Source organism: Rousettus aegyptiacus, unplaced genomic scaffold, assembly GCF_014176215.1.
Source record: "Rousettus aegyptiacus isolate mRouAeg1 unplaced genomic scaffold, mRouAeg1.p scaffold_m13_p_13, whole genome shotgun sequence".
Lineage (NCBI taxonomy): Eukaryota > Metazoa > Chordata > Mammalia > Chiroptera > Pteropodidae > Rousettus > Rousettus aegyptiacus.
Window position 1 is genome coordinate 25,853,886 of NW_023416288.1, and position 16,440 is coordinate 25,870,325.

Here is a 16,440-nt window from a genome sequence, read left to right on the forward strand (position 1 = left end):
TAAAATATTTTTGTGCAAAATGCAATCAAATCTAATCAGTTTGGCATTAATTAAGCTCTAATAATGTACTTCAGTATCTCTCCTAAGTAGTGTGATCCGTTTCCCCTTCATCCAAGTCGATTTGTGCACATTACGTTGTCATCATAATTTTAAAACATACTGAGAAAATGACAGAGCTGCAAAATTAAAATAAATGATTAATGGTATTTTTTTTCATGTTTTGTACTAATAGGTATTACTGAGGCTTTAAATTAATAGAGCTGTCAAGCTCATGGGTATTACAGATCCAGCAATGAACCAAAATGGAAATTATACATTCCACAGACACCTAAAGATGACACTTTGGAATATTTTAAATTTTAATTAGAAGGTGAAATTGTTTTGTTCCTCGTAACCAAAGCAAATTAATTGAAAATTAGTCACAACCAATCCCTTTTTTAACAATCTGAAATAAAGAGATTGGTGCTTTACACTTTAACATACTTGTTTTGGGGCCAGAAAGCACACATGCAGTAAATTGCATTGTCAATTACAAAAAACAACAACTGTTGTGAAATTAGAAAAAATTATGCACAGGTAAACAAAACTAATTAATGCATAAGTAACAGGGGAACACATAAAATAACTCCCAACTAAACACTAAAGTGCCAGTCTTTGAAATAACATTAGGGTTTCAAAAGTGCAAATTTATGCAAAAGCATTTACCAATGAAGTCATAGGTAAAAAGATGCTTTTAGTTTCTGTTTTATTTAATTGGTTTTGGAGTCTCACTACCACTCACACCTTAAAAAATATACCCATCAGAACAACAGTCTGCTTATTCAAATAAGTGTCAAAATGGAAGAAGAGTGTTAGTTAATTTTCTATTCCTCAAAATATCAAGATTTAGACTCATTAACTAACAAATGGTGGTATTTCCTTTTTTTAAGATTTATCCTTATTCTGTATTTAAATGTTAGGCAAAATTTCATTTCTATGCACATCAGGAAAATATTCATTATCTTCATCTACCTGTTAAGCATCCTCCAACTGATAATTTACAGGTTATTCTTTCTCCTTTATCACTAAAAACACAAATGTTCCCTTGTCAGCTATTTTCACCCTCTTCTAAATAAGCCATTAGACCAGCTTAAAATTCCTTGAAAATGGTGTGTCTACAAAATCAGCAAGTATCAAGTTACAACAGCTGTGTAACTTATAATGAGAAAATAATATTCTCATCAAATTTTCAAAATAAGACTACTTTCCAGGAAATCAACCTGGTGCATTCAATATGATTTCATACCATTTAAAGTTAATTGATTTAATGAAAGTGTCTTGGGAGATTCAAAGGTTTGGTAAACCTGTAGATAACTTTCATAGCACTATTCTATTCTAGATCAGTTTTAATATAATTTTCTTTTTAGATAATTAATAGAGATGTTAAATGGTATGGTAAAATAATGTTCTTTTCCAATATGAGTTTATCTGTAAATGATCATGGTAAAACAATAAAAGTCACTGCTGCCTTTTTTGTAACACTTCGGTTCTCAAGAAGATGTCAATTTTTGTCCTACCATAATAAAATAAGATGAGTTTAATTTTTTTCCCCTATGTGATTCTGGATAACAGGGAAGTTAATCTAAACAATGAAAAAAGAGAAAATTCAAGTGTGTTAATAAATATAACAACACTTAATAACCAATACCAATAACCAATACATTCTCAGTATTGTTATAATGTGGTATATAGTAATTTTCAACAACCCTTCAACACTCATTTTAGATTTCTGGGTAGCTAGTTTTAAGATAAAGAAAACGTTTCAAGAAGATTAAGTAATTCTCTGAAGTCCAGAGGTCACTGACATAAATACAAGACCTTAGTTTCTGGCCTTCATTCCTGTTTTCTACCTATTGGGATATACTTATTTTGCATAGTAATTTCCCTAAGCAGTTTTTTCCCTCCCTCCTTATGAAAATTCCATAAAACATTGCTTTCAAGGAATGAAAGATATTTTTAACCTCAGACTATATTAAATTTCTGTACAAGTGCTAGAAAAGTTGACTATTTCAGTTGTAGAAGCCAGTTTGCTCAAAATAACTTTTAAAATATTAAAACCTAGAATGGATTTCAAATAAAAACCTGATATACAGAAGTTTTAATAAAATGGTTCACATTCTACAATAAAACAGTGGTAAGGCTGTATTCTTTCTAATCTGTGTTTAATTCCCTGGTCTTTGGGATCTGTTAATTTAGTAGTAGGCAAAGGAGACCCACCCACCATCAAGATAAGCACATTCCAGCTATTTTCCTACTTCTTAAAATCATCCTGTTCTTCCCATAAAACTTTCCATGTCCTGTTTATACTTAGGCTTCAGTGACTAGTTGTCAGAAAACACAATTCTACCCACAATTTGCTTTACAAATATTTATTGTATCTTTAGCAATCAAGAGGGTCATAATCGAACAAACTATGGAAAAAAGCAATCCATCTGATAATATTATATTTATAATATAATATTAGATTACATGGTAATTTAAATGATATTTTCAAGTAGAAAGGGTGTTCATGGTATTCAACTTTAAAAGTGTGTTGAAAGGGACATTAAAACAATCTCGGCTTATTTTGCTTCCCAACTCTAAGTGTCCTATCCTGGGTTTGCTGTGGTTAGAGCTGCTGGTTAAAGTGCCACGGAGTCTCATTGGCCTGGTTGCCTTGTTTTACACTGTGCTTCCTAGAATATACTTCAGAATCATTGTACTTCTTCTTCTGAACTTTTCATCCTTAGGCAAACAAGCTTAATGAAGCAATGGGGAGTGGAAAAACATGTTTGGGAGTAGAAAAACAAGTTAGGAGCAGTCTCAGTCTTATAACTCTTTGTTTCATGACCTTGAACATTCACCTAACCCCACCTGCACAGTCTAAAAGCCTCTCATAGGATCACATAACTTATTTGCAAAGTCTTAAAATAAGTTTGCCTATAGACAAGGTAATCTGAAAAACATAGACTCATGGGGTCATCCATATCATTACTGGTCCAGAGAAATACCTAAAACTTAACTTTATCCTTGTAGATTAGTAGAAAAGCTATGCTTTTTGGTCAATTATTTTCACTCAAACAAAAAGTTAAATGCTCTATCAAGTACTTAAATGTAGGACACATGAATAAAATAAAAATTAAAGAAGTTTTTTCAAAAAGGATAAGATTTACAATTCAAGGTTTAGGGCATTTCTTAGACTTATTTAGTATATTTGTAAGAGATATGAAAATGAGGACTATACTGTGAAATCTCAAAGCTGGCACTTCTGGTTAATAATATGCCACCCTAATGGGGACAATTCAGACAGACCTCAAGTAGCCATGTACAATCAAATCTAAGGAAAGTGATGTGTTTTCAGTTCTAGTTAAAAAGAAGTAAGCATATTCCACACCGTTTTCCCCCCTGGAGTCAAGTATAAATGCTGCACAGAATACAATAAACAGATATCCAAGGATACTGAAAAGCAAATGATAGCAGACAGATTAGGGAAGGAAACTAGAGCATGAAGTGCCACTGAACCAGTGATGTTTCCTATTTTTTTTATTTTCCCTCTTGCATTTCCTAGACTGAACTTAAAAGCAGCCCCAAACCTGAAATCGTATACCAAGTACAGTTTTAGAACACTAAGAAAAGCCCTGTCTTTTTGTTTCAAAAGGTAGAAAATTAGGGCCCCACAGGTCTATGAGAGAGTGAGAAAAATATCTTGTCCTATTTATCGCCCCGATCTCTCCCATCCTAGTCCCCTGGCAATTCCATAGAAGTATCAGGCACCTATAACTGTAATGAAGGAAAGCCCTTCTCTCTGACTAGTGTAACTATGGTTCCAAAAGCGTGGATGAATACCTGATTCGTTTTCTCTCTCTCTCTCTCCTTATTAGACAGCCCTGGGGATAGATGCTATTAGGAAGTACATAGCAAAACAGGGAAACTAAGACCTTATTTCTAGTAGAAGGGCAATATAGGAGCCCTGGAGGCAAAAAAAAAAAAAAAAAGAGAGAGAGAGAGAGAACACAACAACAAGTAAACACTTTAGGGAGATACTGGAGTAGAGGGGAACAAAATAAAGTTATTCCTTAAAGTTGATTATGATCTCCTCAGTGTGCCCCTGAGCTGTGTATGCAGAGATTTGACCTTGAGAAACGTACTGACAATTTAGAAAACTGTATTGGGGGTAGCACACCACTCAGGTTCCAGTCATGTCTATGGGTCTTGTACATGTAGGATAAATCTGAATAACATTGCAAAGACTTTGAAAATTGAACTGACATTGGAACTACAACTCACAGGAAGCAGATCAGAATTTCTGATCTGAACCTAACTGGGTCCATTTTTTGCTAAAATAACAGCAACAACGACAACAACAAGAACAACACATCAACATTCCCTATGAGAATTAAATAACACCCAGAGTTAACATGATATTTAATATGTTCAAGATGCAAACCAAAATTTCTCACATATGATGATCCAGGAAAATCTCAAAAACTCTTAAGGGGAAAAATAGCCAATGATACAATCGTTGAGATGATAAAAGTGTTAAAATAGTCAGACAAGGACTTTACTGAAGCTACTATAATCATGCTCCAAGAAATAATGGTACACCCTCTTTAATTTTTTTTTAAAAGATAGGGATTATTTGCTAAAAGAAAATAGAGGAAATTTTAAAGATGAAACCAATTGGAAATGTTACAAATGAAAAGTACAATGAACAAAATAAAAGATTAAAATGACTGGATGGGTTCAAGAACAGAATGAAGGTAGGAGAAGAAAAAGTCAGTGAAGTCGAATATGAATGAAGGTATTATACAATACGAAAAACAGAAAGAACAGAGGAGAAAAAATTAGCAAACTCAGAGATTGATGATATAATATACAACGTATCTAAAACATGTCACTGGAGTTACAGAAGGAAAGGAGAAAAAGTGTGGTGCTTAAATAAATATTTGAAGAAATAGTGACTGAAAACTTCATAATTTGGCAAAAAACAAGCTAACCAATTCATGAAGCTCAGAGAAACTAAAATAGAATAAGTTCAAAGGAATCCATGCCCAGACTCATCAAAATCAAATGAATGAAAATTAAAGACAAAGAAAAAAAATCTTGAAAGCCTGAGAAAAATGATGCACTATACATTGTGGAGCAACGATTCAAATGACTGTGGGTTTCTCATCAGAAACCACATTATGTAAAAGACACCATGCAAGTCATGAAGGGGAATTTAGAAGTGATCTTAAAATGCTTACAATTAAGTCAGAAGAGAAGGGTGCAAATGTGCATAGCCGAAATACAGGGCCATGCATTGGGATGCCATTAAGAAGATATCAACAGAGAGTCACAGGAGTACAAAGGATCAGGCAAATATTTCAGACAGACAGGGAGTTAAAAAGTCTTCATGAGGAAATTGCTGCTAAGCTTGGCATTGGAGGGATTTTATTTTATTTTTAGTGTACATATATTTATATCCCCTCGCCTTTCAGAAAGATTTTGAAGTAACTTGTAAAAATACATATATCCCAACAGAATATGATAATTAATGCAGGCAATTTGAGTAAAAGGGGAAAAATAAGCATATCAAAATAACAAACTAATGTAAGATTCGATGAAAGAAATGCAATCCGTGGGTTCTAGAGAATTGCTGGAAGAAACTATATGTTTGTTGGTTATCCTGTTTGGAGGCCAGAGGAATGAGTCTTTTTCTAAACCTCAAAATAGGGGATGAGAATTTTAGGTACAGGCTGACGTGAGCCTGGGGAAAATAATTTCATGCCATGACAGGAATTCTAAGCTTTATTCTGTGTGAGACGAGGAGGCATTGAATTTTGAGGTGAGGGATTGGATGGTCGGTCATAGTTATGTCGTTCAGTAGTAATTCTGGCAGTAATGTGATGGATGGCTGAGGCTAACCTGGCATGCAAAAAACAACGCATTAAAGAGAAAAGATATAAATAAGTTGAAAAATAATTAAATTTTGTTATAAATAATAGAGCTGTACTTGATCGATAATATTAGAGATACATTAAGGCCCCGAGGAAAAACTGAGTGAGGTAGCAAAGCATCATAATTAAGAAAAAAGGCTTTCAGCCTCTTGCTCTACCTCTTAATGCATGGCTTTGGGCAAGTTGCTTGACTTACCTGGCTTCAATTTTTATTTATTTATTTATTTATTTTTTAATTGATGATATGGGATTATAATAACTTTACCAACCTCTTAGGATTGTTGTGAGGATTAAATGAATAATAGATATGAATACACAGAATAGAAACTGCTACATGCTAAACACTCAGTAAATATTAGGCATTGTTACCATGGTTTCCTCCAAATATCTCCAGGATACACAAGTGTCTTGAAAATTCAATTGGCCTTCATTTAGATAACTAAATTCCTGGAACTGGAAGTTTAAATTTATAAAATTTTTCATTTTCTATCTTAACGGCCTGAGATTAATTCGTATTTAGTAAATGATTCAAGATTAACTAACATTTCAAAATTATGATTATTTAAATACAACAACAAATACACAGATAAAAATTTAATAGGCCCCAGAATGCTGTTCCTTTTTTTAAAGAGTTTGCATTTTAAAGTTGTGATGGAAATATTTTCTTTGCTAAAACAAGTGTCAAAATGAAGATTAACTCCAGATAACGGCAGTGTCTTAGGACAATGGGGAAAAGATCCAGTCTTACTAAAAGAGGGTACAAGCAGAGGCTAGGCAATTAGCTCGTGTCTGAGTCAAGTAGAAACTAGTGACAAGGAAGGAAACTAGCATCCAAGTCAGAAAATAATGTCTTATAGATTGGCCTACACAGTGGAAATGGGTACAGCAGGAGGGAGCTGCTCTTAGGGATGACATGACAAAATGTCTGCCCCAGGAACACAAGGGGTCAAACTAAAGGCAGCAGGAAAACCAGGCTTGACAAGGACTGGCTCAGTACCAAGTCAGGCCTGAGCAGCACGTTACAGGTATCTGACATTGGAAGCTATGACTGGGCAAGTAGTTTCAGGGTACTGACAGGTATTATACCAAGGAAGGTATAAAAAAGGCAAAACATATGTAAATGCTTTCCAGAAATTGTCTTGACTTCAGCTATAACTTTGATGAGCCTTTGTGCTTTACCTGTAGTCATTTCACCATTAATCTTATGATCTATTCATTACTTGCAATTCTCTACTACATAAAAGAAGGCTTCAGGAATTCTGTCTATCTTAATATAAAATGAAGCACCCAGAATTATACTGCATTACAACCTCTTTGGCATTACTTTTCATAAGAGTATCACAAATAATAACTAACATATGACTATGAATACTTCAAAGTATTAATAGAATGCAGACTATGTAATATGTAAAATGAACACATAACTGATAATGCAGAAAAAAGTGGCTCAAAGAAGTTTAATCCTACCACATCAGGATTAAATCTTTTAAGGTTGAGAAAGTATTTCTTCTTGGTACATTCAAATTCCTTGCTTGAGAATGTAATGAATAAAGATAACTTGAAATAACTTTTACATGTATTTACATATAAAAAATATGTGAATGAATTGCTAGCCAATCTACATTATGTTCAGTAAAAGAAGAATTAGTAGAAAGCACTTCTTAAAATTGTTATACTACCACAAAAAAACATTTGAGAATCTCACAAATTCAAAATGCATTTGGTATCGGCAGCCTAATGATGTGTGTAGTGTAGTTCTGGGGATACAAAGACAATCAAAGTCATGGTGCCTAACCTCAACAGGTTTATGTTTACCAAGAAGTGACAGATAAGTTCATAATTTCTCTTTTAAATTTGTTTTTATTAATGTACAGTTGACATAAAATATCATATTAGTTTCAGGTATACAATATAGTAATTTAACATTTATATACCTGGTGATGTAATCACCATGATAAGTCTAGTAACTACCTGTCACTGTACAAAGTTATTATAATATCATTGATTATATTCCCTGTGCTGTACATTACATCCTGTGACTTATTTATATTATAACAGGAAGTTTGTACCTCTTATTCCTCTTTACCTTTTTCACCTATCCACCCACCCCAGCCCCTCTGGCAACTATTAACTTGTTCTCTATATCTATGAGTCTGTTTTGTTTTGTTTGTTCATTTGTTTTGTTTTTAGGTTCTTCATATAAGTGAAATTTTTCTCTGATTTATTTCACTTAGCATAATACTGTCTAGATCTATAGATCATATTTTTATAAATGCAAGATTTCATTATGTTGCTGAGCAATATTCCATTTATACACACACACACACACACACACACACACACACACACACACCCCACATCTTATTTATCCATTCATCTATCAATGACCATCTAGTTTGCTTTCATATATTGGCTTTTGTAAATGATGCTGCAATGGACATAGGAGTGCATACATTTTTCAAATTAGTGTTTTTGTTTTCTTTATATAAATACTTAGAATTATTGAGTTGTATAAAATTCTAGTTTTAGTTTTTTGAGAAATCTCTATATATTTTCCATAGTGGCTGCACCAATTTACAATCTCACCAACAGCACACAAAGATTCCTTTTTTCCACATCTTTGAAAACTATTTGTTGACTTTGATAACAGCCATTCTGACAGGTGTGTGGTGATACATCTTTGTGCTTTTTGTTTATATTTCCCAGGTGAATAGTGATGTTGAAACTTCTTCATATGTCTGTTGGTCATCTGTATGTCTTCTTTGTAGAAATGTTTATTCAGGTCCTCTTCCCATTTTAAAATCAGACTTCTATTTTATGTAAAGTGTTGTGAGCTCTTTATATATTTTGGATATTAAATCCTTATTGGATATTTCATTTGCAAATATCTTTTCTCATTCAGTGGGGTGTACTTCTGTTTTTTTTTTTTTTTTGATGGTTTCTTTCACTGTGCAAAACCTTTTTAGTTTGATATAGTAAATTTATTTACTTTTGCTTTTGTTGCCCTTGCCTGAGGAGAGAAATACAAAAAAATATTGCTAAGATCAATGTCAGAGTTTACTGCCTATGTTTTCTTCCAGGAGTTTTACAGTTTCAGGTCTTACATTTAAGTCTTTATTTTGAGCTTATTTTTGTATACGATGTGATAAAGTGGTCTAGTTTCATGTTCTTTTTTGCATGTATCTGTCTAGCTTTATTAGCACCATTTCTTGAAGAGACTATCACTTTACCACTGTATATTTTTGACTCCTATATCATAGTTTAATTCGTGATATAAGTGTGAGTTTATTTCTGCACTATTTTGTTCCATTGATTGATGTGACCATTTTTGTGCCTGTACTGTACTATTTTCATTACTACAGCTTTCTAGTATAGTTTGAAAGCAAGGAGCACGATGCCTCCAACTTTGATCTTCTTAAGACTGCTTTGCCTATTTGGGGTCTTTTATGATTCCATATAAATTTTAGGATTATTTGTTTATTATATTTGTCCTAATTCTGTGAAAAATGCCATTGGTATTTTGATAAAAATTATGGTTGAATCTGTAGATTGCTTTTTTTTTCATTTCTCTTTGCACAGAATATATTTTTTCATTTCTTCACTTTTAGTCTGTCTGAGGCTTTTGATCTTAAGTGAGTCTCTTATAGGCAGCATACGGATGGGCCTTATTTTTTTTATCCATTCAACAACTCTATGTCTTTTGATTAAAGCATTTGGTCCATTTATATTTAAAGTACTTATAGATAGATATGTACTTACTGCCATTTTATTAATTGTGTTTTGTTTTTTTTGTAGCTCTCTGTTCCCTTCCTCTCTTGGTCTCTTGTAGTTTGCTGTTTTTCTTTAGTGTATGTTTGGGTTCATTTCTCTTTATTTCTTGAGTATCTTTCTAGATTTTTGGTTTGTAGTTACCATGAAGTTCACATATAATGACCTATGTGTGTATACATATACATATATACACATATATATGTATAGCAATTTATTTTAAGTTGGTAGGTATTTAAGTTCAAAGGCATTCTAAAAGTGCTTCATTTTTACTTCCGCCTCCACAACTTATGTTTTTGATGTCATATTTTAGACCTTTTTGTTTTGTTTACCCCCTAATTACTTTTTGTAGTTGTACTTGATTTTGCTACTTTTGTCTTTTAACCCTCGTACTAGCTTTTCAAGTGGCTGATCCATTGTCTTTACTATATATTTGCCTTTATCAGTGATATATTTTTTCTTTCACGTGTTTTCTTATTTATGGTTATTTATGGCTTTTTCTTTTTGGCTTAAAGAAGACCCTTTAAAATTTCTTTCAAATATGGTTTAGTGGTGATAAGCTCTTCTACTTTTTGCTTCTCTGGAAAACTATCTTTCCTTCAACTCTGATTAACTTTCCTGGGTAGCATATTCTAGGTTGTAGGTTTTTTTTCCTTTTGGCACTTTAAATATATCCTGCCACTCCCTTCCGGCCTACAAAGTTTCCGCTGAGAAATATACTACCACTTTATGAGGTAGCCTTGTACGTGATTAGGTAATTTCCTCTTAAAGCCTTCAAGATTCTCTTTACTTTCAATCTTTGCCATTTTAATTATAATATATCTTGGTGTGGCTCTCTTTGGGTTCACCTTGTTCAAGGCTCTCTGTGCTTCATGAACCTGGATATCTGTTTCAACTCCCAGGTTAGAAAAGTTTTCAGTCACTATTTCTTCAAATAAGTTTTCTGCTTTTTTCTCTTTCTTCTCCTGGGACCCATATAATGCAAATGTTAGTACACTTTACGTTGTTCCAAAGATGCCTTAAACTATTTTTGTTTGTTTCTTTCTTTCCTTATTTTTACTTTTTACTGTTCTGATTGGGTGATTTACACTATTCTTTCTTCCAGGTCACTAATCTGTTCTGTATTATCTAATCTGTTATTGATTCCCTCTAATGTAGTTTCCATTTTAGCTATTGTATGTTTTAGCTCTGATTAAATATTTTTTGATATGTTCTATGTCTTTGTTAAAGTTCTACGTTCTCTAGTCTTCTTCCAAGTTTGGTGAGCTACTTATGACCATCACTTTGAATTCTTCATCAGGCAAATTATTTATCTCTGCTTCACTAGGTTTCCTTTTCTTTTTCTTTCATTTGGAACATATTTTTTATCTCCAAATTTTATTTAACTTTCTGTGTTTGTATGAATTAGATGAAACAACTCCCTCTCCAGTTTTGAAGTGGTGGCCTTGTGTTGGAGTATACTCTGTATAGATATGTGTGCTGGTGGCTTTGGCAGCTGGCCAGAGCTGAAGTGGACCTATGTAGCTTTGGAGGGATATCCTGGCAGATTGGCTCGCTGTGTCTGGAGCAGGTGGGAGATGAGGTATTCCCGGCCTTGCTGTGGTAGCCTTGCAGGTTGGCTAGAGTTCCTGGATTGAATTCTCACCTGCACTATGTAGATGGAAAGGGAAATTTAATGGTGTTAGCTAGCACTTCTGATCCTGGAGAGTTCCTGCACTTTCTTGCTTGTTTGGAAGATGCCTTGTGGTTAGTAAACAGATTTTTTTTTGTGTGTATAATCTAGGTCACCTTTAAATTGTGGTTCTGTCACTGTACTATCAGTGATACCCTCTCTACTGTAGGTTGCCTCTTCAGAGTAATGCTCCCTTGGTTACCATTTCTCCCCCCTTCTCTATATGGCCCCTCTCTCACTTGTTTTGTAGAAGCTGTTCAATCGGCCTTCAGTGGTTCTTCAGGAGAAAATGCTTTATATGTAGGTGTATATTCTGTGTGTCTATGGAGGAGGTAAGTTCAGAGGTTTCCTATATTACCATGTTGGACCCTAATAAGCTATAATTTCAAGGTAATATAGTTAGATAAAGCTATAAGACACCAAAGCTGAACTTTTGGACTAGTTAAAGTCAGGCATGGGCTGGAAGAGTATAAGGAATGGTGGCATTCAGGAAAGGCTTTATGGAGGAGGGGCAGCATGAAATAAATCTGAAAAGATGAATTTTGTTACTCAGCTAAAGAAAATAATAAGAGGGAAGCGCAGGAAGAGATGAAAGAGAAGAGATGATACTGGTGAAACAGAAAACCTAACTCAAACCATATTTGAACAGATAGAAAGGAATTAAATGATTTTTAAGTACAAGAGTGTAATGGTGATATTTTATACTGATCATTGTAGTTGAAAACTGAAGAATAGATTTAAATAGGAAAAAAATGGAGGTTAGGAAAGATTGATGTAATTGCTGAGAATCAGAGAAATAAATGGCCGAATCTAGGACAGTGATAGTAGGAATGGAAAGAAAAGATTTCAGAAATATGTCATATCATTAGGTTGGCATGGTAACTGAATTTGAGGATATGCAGAAGTATAGGAGGACTCAGATTTCTAGCTTGGGAAACACTGGGTGCATAATGGTAACTAACTCAGTACTGTAAAGGGAGGAGCAGGAGTTTGGGAATGTAACAAGAGGTCAGTATTTGGTGGGTGGGGAGGAGATGGAGGGAGGCAGATGAGTTCATTTGGTTACACTGATTTTGAAGTTTAGTATGGTCATTCCTCACTTGACACAACTCTACTGGCCTCCCATCGCTTGCAATAACCAGGGGTAGGAGAGCTGCACATGCAGAGACAAAATAAAATCTGACCTAGTCTATGATCTTGAATATCTTACTGTTTCCCCTACTATCCTCCCAATGTTGTTTTTTTTTTTTTTCTCCCCATAATAGGAACATATTCACGTCAGAGTCAGTATGTTTGACATGCTCAGGAAGAAGGACTGGAAGGAAGTAGATAGAGAGGGAAAAATAGACTCTGGATTCTGTCCTAAAGAAAGGTTCTTTGTGAATTATTTCAATATAAGTCTTCTAGAATTAACTGTCTCTTTAGTTTGATATATTTATTAAGATGGCTAGTAGTTATATAAAGGATTCTCTGATAACACAGTGGCTATTACAAAACTGTAAACACAGGAGTACCTAACAAATTTCTGTTGAGTACTTTAGTACAAGGTTATTAAAAGGTCATAAAAATAATTACAAAATATATATTTGAAGAATAAATTTTAAGCTCTTTGATTTTTGTTTTTCTTTATATTGGAACCCAGGATTGGTGAAATTTGTTTTTTTTTTGTATTGTGGTAAAACATATGTAACAAGGTTTACCATTTTATTTATTTTTAATTATATAGTTCAATGGCATTAAGTACATTCACATGGTTGTGTAAAACATCACTGCCATTCACTTCCAAAATTTTGATTAAAAAAAAGTAAATATTAATTGTTGTAAGAATTGAGACCCATTTATCACCTGCATTTCTATTTTATATATTCCACTTAAAGGAAAACAGAACTTCTGCTGTGCTCTAAAATTATATCTAGGGCGATTCCCGCATAAATTGAAGATCAGCTTATAGATATTTAAATTTGGCAAAGAATTTTAACATTCTACCAATTCTTATGTTCTGTAAGAAAAACAAATTTCCTATTCGATTGAAGCAAAGAACACTTTTTAGTTAAATCATACCAATGCTATGAATACTAAACATTCTCTCAGTCGAAGTGAAATTTAAAGTTCAGAACTCCATGTGGTTCTAGGAAAAGTAAGATATGCCAGAATGTGAAAAACAATAATGAGTGATAGTCTAGTACAGTTCTTGGCCCACTTTAGACAGCGATAAATGTTTTAAATGAATAAGAACAGTCAGAAAGAGAGAAAATGAAGTATGTTACATAAAATGTATTATTAATTTAACAAATGTATATATCATGATCATTAATAGGTAAAATAAATGTCCAATTACTAATTAAAAGAAAACAACAAATGTATTGTTATAAGTCCTTGTGTGAAATGAGCCAAAATTATTCTAAAACACTAATTAGATTTTAATAGACATAGATTTTATATGCTGGAGAAAGGTAATAAGTGATTTACCGAAGGTCGCACTCCAATGGGGACACAGGGATGGTCTGGGGTCTTTATAGGATGAGATTCACAGTGGGAAGTATCCACGCAGGGTGCAGACAGTGAAGCCGGGTCACCGGCATTTAAATTTCTACTCTGCCACTTATTATCTGTGTGGAATCAGGCAAACTATTTAACCTTTGTCTGTCTCAGTTACTTTAGTCATAAAATGAAGCTAATCATAAGGTTTCTGTGAGAATTAAATGTGTCAATACAGATCAAGTGTCTCAAAATGTACATGGCACAAGCTAAAAGCTTAATAAATTTTAGATATTATTATTGCCATTAATCCATCTTGATTTAAAACATGGCACAGAAATTAAATTCATCTTCTTCCTGAGAAAAATGCAAACGACTACACAATACTAATGAAAGGTGTTTGGTTTCACTGTCTTTCGTTTATTTTCTTGTGACCCAGGCTGACCAAAAATGACATTTTATGAAAAACAAGAATAGTGCTACTACCACCAGCATTATCATCACAAACATCACCACCAGCACTGCAACTACGATTATCATCATCACTGATAGCACCGCCACGAGTTCATCATGGCCACTGTCATTGCCATCAACACTGTCATCATCACAACTACCATCATCATCATAACCTCAAATTAACCACTATTTCACCATCACGATCATGACCACTATTATCCCCACCACCACAATCTTAACCATCACCACAACCACATCATCGCCATTGCCATCAGCACACCACCACCACCACCACCTGCAACAACGACAGTACATTTAACTTGTCTACAAGTATAAATGTGAATTTAGAGGTGTCATTAGGAGAGTGAAAAATAACAGACAAGTTGTAAGTATATATATGCGGGCAAAAAGAGGAACAGGAAAATTTTAAAGGATATTTGGAAGTACATACGGTGATAGCAAAAGGCATAAGAAGTAGCCAATCTAGAGTAATTTTTAGTCCAGTTTATTTTACGTCATTATTACAGAATTAATTGATTTCACAAACCTAGGGTTCAAGTAGCTAAAAGGAATCTACCAGGTATAAACCAAAAGTCATATGTATGTGCTGTCTACAAGACTGAGCCAATAGCTTCAGCGTTAAACCGCTGGAAAGGTACAATTAAAACTTCCTTCTAATATGCTAAGCTATGATGTTTGAAATCTAGTTTAAACCAGTGGTTAAAAGAATGGGCTTTAACCAAAGAGTCCCAGGTTTGAGATCCATATCTGCTACATATCTGACCTTGAGTAAGTTATTTAACATTCCAAAGCCTCAGTTTTCTCCATTTGAAAAATGGTGATAACTATTATTTAGAGTTCATGTAAATATTTAATAAATATCCATATGTGGTGTGTCAATTATTCTTCAATTAAAAAAAAATACATGTAATACTGCACTTAGCACAATGCTTGTATTAATCTAAATTAAGGCCGCTCCTGTCACTCCCTAACAAGTTTTCTGCCCAATCTTAACTGCATAGTAAATGGCACCATTATTCGTAAATAAGACCTAACATCGATTCATCTTCTACCTCCCACCTCAGGAAAACTCATTAGCAAATTCCTTGTTTCAGGTCCAGAATGTAGTTCAAATCCATCCACTTCCCTGACACTATCAGTCTAAACCCATACTACTCCGATAGACCCTGTCTACCATCTGCTAGTCTATGTAATCCATTCTCACTCAAACTAGCCAAAGTGAACTTTAAACATGTAAATCAGATGCTACTTAAAATCTTCAATAGCTTGCTATTACACTTAGAATCATTTTAAATAAATGATCTGAACCTTGTCCATCTTTTCTACTTCATCTCTTACCACTTTCCCCTCACCCTAAAAACTTCAGTTACACTATCCTCCTTACTGTTTCATTAACACACTGAGCCTTTGACCTTTTTCAAAGAGGCCTCCTAGATCCACTTATCTAAGTAGTATCCTCCATACTCCACCCAGTTCCTCTTGTTTCGCCTTATTTTTTCATGACTCTTAAAATACAAAGTCATATTTCTTATATGATTTATTTATTTATCTATTTATTTGATCTCCTCTTAACAGAACGTAAAACAGTTATGTTATTGATCATAGACTATTCCCTGTTCTATTATTTCAATGTTCTATTATTGATCATGAGCTATATTATGGATTATGTTTCTATTCTTGGTGTCAAGAGCAATGTAGAAAGTTTGGAGGTATAAATATCTGACTTAAATAATATTTCTTATGGAGAGAACAGCTATGGGGGAGGGAGGTTTCTATAGAGAAGGAAGCCTTCAAATCCCCAAATGGAGGCAAAAAAAACAGATGGGTAATAAATTCAGGGAGACATAGGTCTGAAGGTTCCATGAACAATTTTCTCATAAGGTGTTCTGAAAAAGTATAAGAAAGGTTAAGAGGAACTTTATCAATTTTGTTTAGTTCCAGAGTTTATAACTGATTTATTTTATTTAAAAGTTATACACAAAGATTCTAAAGCTAAATCATTGTCAAGGGCATGTAATGCCCAAATCCTGAATGCAAATCTTTCTGCCACATAAATAAGGGGAAAAAACAAACAAACAAAAAGGTACA

General features: G+C 33.7%; 1 protein-coding gene across 4 annotated transcripts in view; it reads right to left on the minus strand.

Annotated features, from left to right (window-relative positions):
• The window catches only part of DGKB (diacylglycerol kinase beta), a 583,166-nt gene that overhangs the window by 16,044 nt on the left and 550,682 nt on the right, over positions 1 to 16,440 (minus strand). The gene's annotated exons all lie outside the window — the stretch shown is intronic.